We start from the raw sequence: 10,199 nt of genomic DNA, 5'->3' as shown, positions 1-10,199 counted from the left end.
AGTTCCTTGATCCTCTGCTTGGAGCCGGGATCATCAAAGCACTCTCCAGACTGTGTACCAAGAGAAGCTGAAAACACAAGACAGAACTGATGTCTGCCCATTCACAATAGCCTGATTTAGATTCTGAGCTTGTGTTGTGTTTGTCTGACTACATCTAAGTGTGAAAACATACACTGAATGGACAAAATATTAGGGAAACTTACTCTTTTTATGAAGTCCACAGATGAGGTGAATCCAGGTAAAAGTCATTATCTCTTATTGATTTCCTTTATTAAATCTCTACCAATCACAAAGCAGGAGATGGAGCTAAAGAGAAGCAGACAAGGAGTTTGAAGCTTTGAGACAACTGAGATGTGGATTGTGCAAAAGGGGCTGCAACTCAATATCAGGAGGATGTCCCTAATATTTTGTAAATTCATTGTATTTTCCAAACTTGCAAAGTCAGCAAATTTCATGCAGCTGCTGTATGGTCGATTGTCTCCAGGCTGGTCTCCATGTTGGCCTGCTCCTTAGTGAATGGAGCAGCTTTGCACAGCATGAGGGGATTACTGGGGAACCAGCTGTTGTAGTCAAACTCAGACAGAGACTTATGTTGAGATATGATTCAGCTAACGTCTCTACCAGATGTCTCAATAGCATTTGGGGGCATAGAATACAGTATATTGCCTTCATATTCACCTCAAACATTGAAGATAAGCCATGAAGAAATGGACTGATTACAGCCTATCATTATTAAAAGATTTAACAAGCACAAAACCAGTGCAATATAAGATGTACAAGACTTACCTGGTATGTGCCTACATGGGACACCCCATGTTTTTTGACATGAGTTTTATCTGACCACCTCTCCGCCTTCTCACCCGCCCAGTGTTGACTGCAGCATGCTGAGCTGATGTCATGTAGATCACCATGGTGACAAACTAAAAGTTTGTGTTAAAGTACATGGGGATCCCTGTTGGAGCCACATACATTAAGTAACCTTTTCATACTAAGTAACTTTTCTTAGTGGACAGCTTTGCCATTCTTTGTATCTCGCATGTAAAAAAAAAAAAGCCTCAAATTAAACTACTCAAGGTGGTGTATGTCTGATTGTTGATGTCAGATTCACTGTTCCAAGGTTATGGTTCTATTTAAATCAGTTAGTGCAGAAAGTATACTGAATTCATATTAGGCTGTACAATAACATTTACTTAAAAACTTTATATATACTTTATATATGCCCAGGGGAAAAAAACTGTATCTGTATATAAATATATAACTGTATATAAAAGTCAGGTTACAGAAATAGATTCAAAAATGCATTTTTGACATTTTGCAGTGCATTTCCCATGGTTGGGTCCCAGGATCAGAAGATGCAATAGTTTTCCAAATACACAAGACAATCCAAAAAGTTAAAAGAGGCGATTCAGTGTTTCTTCAGGATATAACAAAAAGGTTACATGAATTTGCCAGTATTCATCCTTCCTTTCACTCTCATGAAATCTCTGTTCACTTTAATTGAAAAGGACATAAATTGGAATGGAAGTAAACTTTGCATGCTTAGTCTCCACAACCTTGATTAAAAATCCCAAAGAAATCAATGGTTTTAACCATAGGTTAAAACCTATTAAGAGGCTAGGGGAAGCTAAGCTTCCCCAAAACAGTCATGAAAAAAAACGGCAGTCCAGTAGCAGAAAATGGGAGAGCGAGCAAGCGAGAGACAGAGAGGCGGCGGGAGGGAGAGAGAGTATTGAAGCAGCACACGCAATTGCATACACCCATGGGTTCTTGAATGTTCTAGTTATGCACACAATGAAATGTGGCTAATTTTATTTTGCTTATTGTTGTATTTTAATAGCGGCATGCATGTAGACTATATGCGGTCACACTCGCTTGCCATGTTCATTTAACGTTCATTTCATTCATTTTGTTTTAAGCCTACTAGATACTCACATCATATACAGTATGTTGAAGTGGAAAAGGTTATGGAAAAAGAAAGCCATGCCTTCACTCAGCATGACCAGGTCAGCATTAACAGTTAAACTGGAAATTGGAAAATAAACAATGGATAACTGTAGCCAATCTTAAGCACTTATTACTCTGTGATTATTTTCCATTCACTATTATAGCCTAATGTGTTGGTAAAATAAAAAAGGCTATTAAAAAAGTCTGTGTTTAAGAAGCTTTATCTCACAGTAAAGGCCCATTCACATCTAGAACAATAACTATATAGATAACTATAACTATAAAAAGATTTCAATCGTTATGAGTAGTAAATGGAATGTCTGTGTTCACACTACAACTATAACTATAAAAACACACCAGTGCTATTTGACAAAGACCATCACCTCTAAAAATGTTGAAAAGAAACATGACAAACTGGTCGGGGTCAGAAGAGCTCTTGGGATTGGCATGTTTACTGACCTGGAAGCTAACTTTTGCTAGCTAACTAACAAAATAGCATAATGTCTTGGCCAACCTGACTTAAATGCACTATCATCCTATGTTTTTAGTATGACCGGGAGGTAACAACATGTGTCCCTCCAGTAGCCTGTTGAAACCGTTCAGCCACGGTGAAGTTACAGGTATTTCTCTCAACATGGGCTACAGGAGACTTGACTCTTTGATCCACAGTAGATGTCGTGTTCAGGGTCACCTACTGGTAAAGAAATAAATAGCTTCACCCTGGTCTTACTGGCTGGTGGAGAGGAGAGAGAAGCTTGGTGGTATTGGCTGAGAGAGAGGAGAGTGGAGCCTGGTGGAATTGGCTGATGCATAGGCGGGTTATGAGACAAAGGGCCCCTGGGCACAGATACCTACTAAGGCAGAAGAGGAGAGGCGAGCCTGGTGTTACACTCCACTCACTCTGCCCAAACTTGCACTTCAACCTCAAGGTCGAGAGGACCCTGGTAATTGACCATGACACAGCAGTTGGACCATATCTGATTTATAGTGCCTGCCAGGGTGAGTGGAATTGGTGACTCCCAGATGTGGTACTCTTTTACCCTCCTAATCGCACATTCAACCAAAATACGGAGTCTGGCAATGGCCTGGGCCAGCTCCATTTCCTCTCTGCTGACCTGGCTCTTCTGTTTAAATGGCAGGATGATTAGTTCCCAACTTCCTGCGAGGACTTTTCAATGATGAAGCCTTTGTCTGCCGTAACTTCATCCCCTGGCTCCAATAAACACAAAATGTCAGACTCCCTTGTCAACTCCTGGTCAGATATTGTCCCAGTGAACAACTTTGAGGCAGAAGTGATTGCACCACAGGGTGCAACACAGATAAGAGCTTTGAAGGTGGTATGGCTCCTGTATGATGAGAATGTTTCTGTGAGCAGGGTAATGGCCTCTGGGCTCTCACATCTAAACTCTGTGCAGTCAATGATCACTCTTCCCCCAGTTATTCCATACAAATCTGGAAGGGACTGACTCCGCTCAAAGATACTTGCAGCCAGACTCAGCATGAACAAGTACGTCGCTCTCGTTGAAGTGCAATGAACATACATACGTACCGCCTCTCCTAACGGTGAAATTTGCCCCCTTGTCTCTCCTTATAGCTCGAATCCATCACTTTTGTTGGAATAAATCTGGAGGAAAGCTATGAAATGACAAATATGGCTGTTTCTTCTTTGAATTAGTACAAAGGGGGACGCTACAAACTGGCTGCTCCACCATTGTACTGATGACTGTTAAGATAACCGGAAAAGGGTTACTCCTACATCTGGTTTGTATACCCGGAAATGTGAGATAGGCCTATAGGCTACTACCTGTATAAATTAGGTAAAGACTAGAGTAGCCCATTTTGTCTCTTAGGAAAATGTATCAGAATAGGCTACTAGCTGTATAAATTTCATTAAGATAAGGGTAGCCTATCCATTCGGTGAGGAAAATGTATCAGAACAGGCTACTACCTGTACAAATATGGTAAAGACTTGGGTAGTCCATCCAGTCGCTTAAGAAAATGTGTCAGAATAAGCTACTACCTGTATAAATGTGGTACAGACTAGAGTAACCCTTCCTGTCTCTTAAGAAAATGTATCACAGTAGGCTACTACCTGTATAAATGTGCTAAAGGCTAGGGTAGCCCATCTTGTCGGGTAGGAACATTTATCAGAATAGGCTACTACCTGTATAAATGTGTTAAAGACGTGGGTAGCCCATCCTGTCATGTAGGAAAATGTATCAGAAATGGCTACTTAGTGTATAAATGTGGTACAGACTAGGGTAGCCCATCCTGTCTCTTAAGAAAATCTATCAGGCTACTGTTCTCTATAAATGTCATTAAGATTAGGGTAGCGTGTAACAAAGTGGATATCTAATAAGGCTTGGGTAGAGCACCTCAGTGATTAAGGACACATAGATGGCAGACTGTGATGGCCGCATCTACAGCCACACATTGAATGTCGGTGAACACTCCTACACTCCACTCACCTTTTGGTTAATTTACTTTTGTTTCATTTATTTATTACATTTTGCACTTTTTACAGTCATAATGCACATACACATACAAGCAAACAAATAAATTACTCGACACATGGCTTTTGTTTCATATAGCATACTCACAACTTTATTAGCAAATACACAGTACATGTTTTCTGATTTGTAGCGCGCACATTTTAGTTAACATTGTATGATTGTCTGTTTCAGTTTGTTTCATTGTTCTAATTAGAATTTCTTTGAGTTACCGGTGCTGTTGGAGTGGTGTCTAGTCCGTGGCTGAGCAAAAGATGCGTTGACTGCAGCTAGCCAGGCCACGTCATGGGGGAAACTATTTTATTGAAGATTTTGTTTAGTTCTCACCATTTATGTTGATGGTTTATATTATTATGGTTGCATATTATTTTGTCTAAATATTGTTTAGTTTAACCTTAGTTAAGAACAGATGGCCATGTTGTGTATTAGTTGTTTAGTCTATGTCTATTCCCCTTCTGTATTTATTTGGTCTGACCAGCCACTGTTCCCCCAGTGTGTCATTTCGTTAGGTCAGGTTGTTCTGTTCATCTGTGTTTAATTTGGACTTGTTTGAGTTCGATTCTGTTCAGTTGACCTCTTTTATGGGCCCAGAATTATTGTTTATTATTGACTTTGCTTTTGCATTTATGTTATGTACTTTGAGTTTTTGGCTAATAAAAGCCCTTATTTTTGATAATTACACCTGCGACCCCTTTGTCTGCTTGCTTGGTCCCTCACACAGACACTAAGTGGATAAGGTAAAATATAATTTTATTTAAATTTAAAATACATAGGCTACTCCGTACATAAAATCTGCACTAAAAGCATACAAGCACATAAAAACCAGGAGCCCCAATACAAGGGAACATTGCGTGCACGCAAAAGATAAGTCTACTACAGAGTGAGCCAGGAGGCTTCATATAAGGAAGAACAGTCAATTTTGTTTCAGTTTACACACCAGGCGATCAATAGGTCTACAATACCACCAAAATACGAGACCAGTGCCACCAATTTGACTTTCCCCACTAGCATACGATACCGCACATAAGTAGCCAAGCTTCCCTCTTCAAGTCCGGAACCCCCCTTTTAAAAAGACGCCGACTGGACTTCCCTTGATTGCTGAGCAGCCACAGATGCTCGGGTCCGCTGGGTCACGGGACTCACCGGAAAACATAGGAGGGAACAGAGAGACAGCCGATCAGGAATGCACTTACCAATAACAACTAATATACAACCATCCTTTCATAAAAATATAGAAACACTAAAACAAAAATGGCAAAATGAAATACAATAACAGTGAACCACTACAAGAGAGTGAAGCCTGGTGGTACTGGCTGATGGAGAGGAGAGGAGAGTGGAGCCTGGTGGTATTGGCTGATAGAGAGGAGAGTGAAGCCTGGTGTTACTGGCTGGTGGAGAGGAGAGAGAAGCCTGGTGGTATTGGCTGGTGGAGAGGAGAGAGAAGCCTGGTGGTATTGGCTGATGGAGAGGAGAGTGAAGCCTGGTGTTACTGGCTGGTGGAGAGGAGAGAGAAGCCTGGTGGTATTGGCTGGTGGAGAGGAGAGAGAAGCCTGGTGGTATTGGCTGAGGGAGATGAGAGTGAAGCCTGGTGTTACTGGCTGATGGAGAGGAGAGTGAAGCCTGGTGGTATTGGCTGATGGAGAGGAGAGTGAAGCCTGGTGTTACTGGCTGGTGGAGAGGAGCGAGAAGCCTGGTGGTATTGGCTGATGGAGAGGAGAGAGAAGCCTGGTGGTATTGGCTGATGGAGAGGAGAGTGAAGCCTGGTGTTACTGGCTGGTGGAGAGGAGAGAGAAGCCTGGTGGTATTGGCTGGTGGAGAGGAGAGAGAAGCCTGGTGGTATTGGCTGATGGAGATTAGAGTGAAGCCTGGTGTTACTGGCTGATGGGGAGGAGAGTGAAGCCTGGTGGTATTGGCTGATAGAGAGGAGAGTGAAGCCTGGTGTTACTGGCTGATGGAGAGGAGAGTGAAGCCTGGTGGTATTGGCTGATAGAGAGGAGAGTGAAGCCTGGTGGTATTGGCTGATGGAGAGGAGAGTGAAGCCTGGAGGTATCGGCTGATGGAGAGGAGAGTGAAGCCTGGAGGTATTGGCTGCTTTTCTCCATTAAGGACTTAGTAACTTCTTGTTTTCAAAAGTGCTATGAAGTTAAACTTACTTACTGACTTACCTACTCAATACTTATAGACTACAAGAACGCCTAATTCTGCTACCTTCAGATAGCTTGCTTAGCAGATCAGAAACCGAATTGTATCAATAAACAATTACAGCAAGACCTGAGAACACTGTATCACAACTCACTCCAGCTATCACATAATTCTAAAAACCTATTTACGTCTAAAATTGTAGGAGGCTGCAGCTGCTACTCTGAGTTAATAGGACGGCTGATAGTGCTCGCATGGAACAGCACACTCAGTAGATCAGAAACCAAATTGTATCAACAATTATAGGCTAAAGGGACGGCTGACTCTGCTGACTTGGAACAGCTGGCTCAACATATCAGAAACCGAATTGTATCAACAAATATAGGCTAAAGGGACGGCTGACTCTGCTGGCTTGACACTACCGAATTGTATCAACAAACAATTGTACCGAGATCTGAGGATAGTGTATCACTCCGGCTACCAAATATCTAAAAATCTATTTATGTCTAAAACTACACTATTTACAGTACCTGCAATCAGAGTCTCAGGTGTCTCTTGGGAGGAGGGGGGCTGCTGCTGCTGTCATCGCTGCTAGCCTTCCTCTTCCTCTGACTCTGACACATCGGCACGTCTCTGGGCCTGGGGAAGGTACAGAAGGGACAGCTAAAGGGACGGCTGACTCTGCTGGCTTGAGACAGCCCACTCAGCAGATCAGAAACCAAATTGTATCAACAAACAATCGAACCTGGGGAAGGTACAGAAGACGGACAGCAGCATGTGGCCCTCTGGACTGTAGTCAGTCAGCCTCCACCGACCCTTCAGCTCCCCTCTCACAGGGCAGCAGACTGGGGAGATGACCCTGATGAAACGGCTGTCCACCACCTTGGAAATAAGACCACATTGGAAATAAGAGTTTTGTGTAACACTTTAATGTGCCATCCTCTGGGTTCAATGTAAGTCTTTTAACATGTTTGATTATTTTCTTTGCCCATAATAAATTCAATCAATCACCTCCATAGGGCAGATGTGGTTCCTGGGGTCTGCCTTCAAGGCTGCTGGCTCGATCTTGTCAGGGTGGCTTGGAGTCACAAGGGAGCGAGCTGAAGATCTGGAGGCTGCTGTGGACATGATCACAGCTGCCGGTGCTTCCATCACAGGACCTAGGGATGGAACAGTATATTGAAATTCAATATATCGCAATATGTGTGACAAAAATGTGACAATACGTATCGTGGGGCAGAAAAATGTATCACAATATCAGCTATATCTTACTCTGCTGTAGTAATCACAAATGAGACAGCTTGCCCATCACAATTTCACAAGCTCTCTATCAAAATTATTAGGCTATTTATTATTATTTGCACTTTGTAATGACATTTTTAAATTGTTGTTTAGGTTCTAGCAAGCCAATGCCATTGCTGGAAAGATTTGTGGTTCAGAAATAAACATCGTTTCATAGTTGCAGTGTTTCCCCTACCATAGAAATTAGTGGGTGGGCCCACTAATGTCGGGCCCAGTAATGTCAATCACCCGCCCACCAATCCCTGTCAACAATTATACCAAAGTTTGCCGGTGTTATGCCGAATTCTGCATCCCGCCGAAAATTGCATCCCTACCTCGCAACTTCATTTCTCTATGCCAAATTCTGCATCCCCACCGAGAATTGCATCCCCACCTCGCAACTTTATTTCTCTATGAACCAAATTTTATCATATATATTTTATTATATATATATATATTTTTGTGCCATTTTGGCTCAACAGTGTGAATATCAGGTCAATAATGATCCAAGCTGAAATAACAGGGGATGCATTACTTGGCAGCCACAATCAGTTCTAATGCATTCAGCCCTTAACACTCAGTAAGAACACTTCAAATCTCGTTTTTAAACAGTATGTTGCCGTAGAAATCAGGTGGGGATGCAATTCTCGGTGGGGATGCAGAATTTGGCATAACACCGGCTCTGCAGTGTTTGGCCCTTCAGGCAAATCACAGAGTAACTAAGCCCCAAACCCAAATTTGTGGTGAAGCCTGACATCTACTACTCTACCCGGGCTTTCACACCAAATGCGCAATGGCGGCATTGCGCAGAGCAAGGCCATTGTTTTCAGTGAAGGACGCGGCGCGCACCACCATGATTTTTCGTCAGGTTTTGCGCCCAAAGTTCAACATATTGAATTTTAACCTCCAAATACGCTGACCTCTACGAGGCACGTCCAATGGCATTCCAACATTTACAGGAGGCGGAAGTTTTGTAGGTGCCGGAGCACCAAGGAGTATAATTCCACATTAAAAACATATCGGAACCTGGCCAAAAAGTCACAGGTATGGCAGATAATATCCAAAAGGATGGGGATACCAGAAAAATTATATTGCATTATTTACATATTCAAAAGAAGCCTAGGTAGCATCATTGCTGAATTATTTCAGCTGCTTTGAATGATGTTAAGACCTGAAAGCATTAACTTAGTACATTATTCATGTCATTAATAAATCTATCTACACCATTTAAAACGGACTATTTACCGAAAACAAACCCATTGGCTGTTGGAATTGTTAAATAAACTGCTGGTGACTCCGCTAGCGCATCTGGAAAGGCGAAAGTATGTTTCTGTAGCCTACCGTGATTCCAGCTTGCGCTCTACCTTGCGCAAAATATATGCATTGTCGCTTCTGATGTGAAAGCCCCGTACCCCTCCATCTACCCTACTTTTCACCATTAGATGTCAGGCTACACCACAGATTTGGGTTTGGGGTTTAGTTACTCTTGAAAAACAGAAAAGTCCACCCAACCAGGAAGCCAGGCTACTTTAAACAAACGCACAATCAAATGACAAGCACAATCTGAGCCGTGGAGCTGACAGGGATGTTGGGGAAAGAAGAACTAATGTGTTCAAGTGAATTTAACTTGTAAACAGACAGAAATATCATTGTCATTTTCTCATTATCCACCTTTGAAAGTCAAATTACTATAGTGTAAAGTTTGCTACCTAGCATGGCAAGGAGAGTGAAGGAATATGTAGCTATCTGTTGTTTGATTGACTGTAACGTTAGCTAAATAGGTGGCAGTGGTGTATCAGAATATGGTGGTGAATATGGTGTTAATCCGAATATAGTCATTTAAAAAGTCTCGTAGTATATACAGCCATCAGTCTCATAACTTCTGAATGCACCAGCATTTTAGAATGATTTTATAGACAGAATGAAGTCTACTGTTTTGTGAAGCTCCTATTTGGGAATGGCAACAATATGGAGAGTGTCGACTTGTATCATGTAATAAGCATATCGTCCCATCCCTACCTAGCGGTGTGTTCTCCATGTGGTCCTGGGATGGATAGAGGAAGGGGGTAGTCAGCAGGTCTGCTTCGAAGGCCCCCTCATGGTAAATCCAAGAATAGTCACTGGAATGTCCGGTGAGGTGGCGGAAGAGGGTGGGGACCACCTGACCGATGGCAAAGATGTTGTCCCTCGTCAGAGGACGGTTCCTCAGGTTGGTCACATGCATCACTACCCCGATGACTGTTAGCAGCCCATCTAAATGGAAAACACAATGAGTCATGAATTACTTTTATTTAACTGACTACATGTCTTTCTTAAAAACATGAA

The sequence above is a fragment of the Centroberyx affinis genome, unplaced genomic scaffold (genome assembly GCF_046629955.1).
Source record: "Centroberyx affinis isolate AG114_WGS23_722 - 3 ecotype Tasmania unplaced genomic scaffold, CSIRO-AGI_Caff_v1 ptg000270l_1, whole genome shotgun sequence".
NCBI classification, from domain to species: Eukaryota; Metazoa; Chordata; class Actinopteri; order Beryciformes; family Berycidae; genus Centroberyx; species Centroberyx affinis.
The sequence above is the reverse complement of the archived record's forward strand: the minus strand, read 5'-3'. Positions refer to the sequence as shown.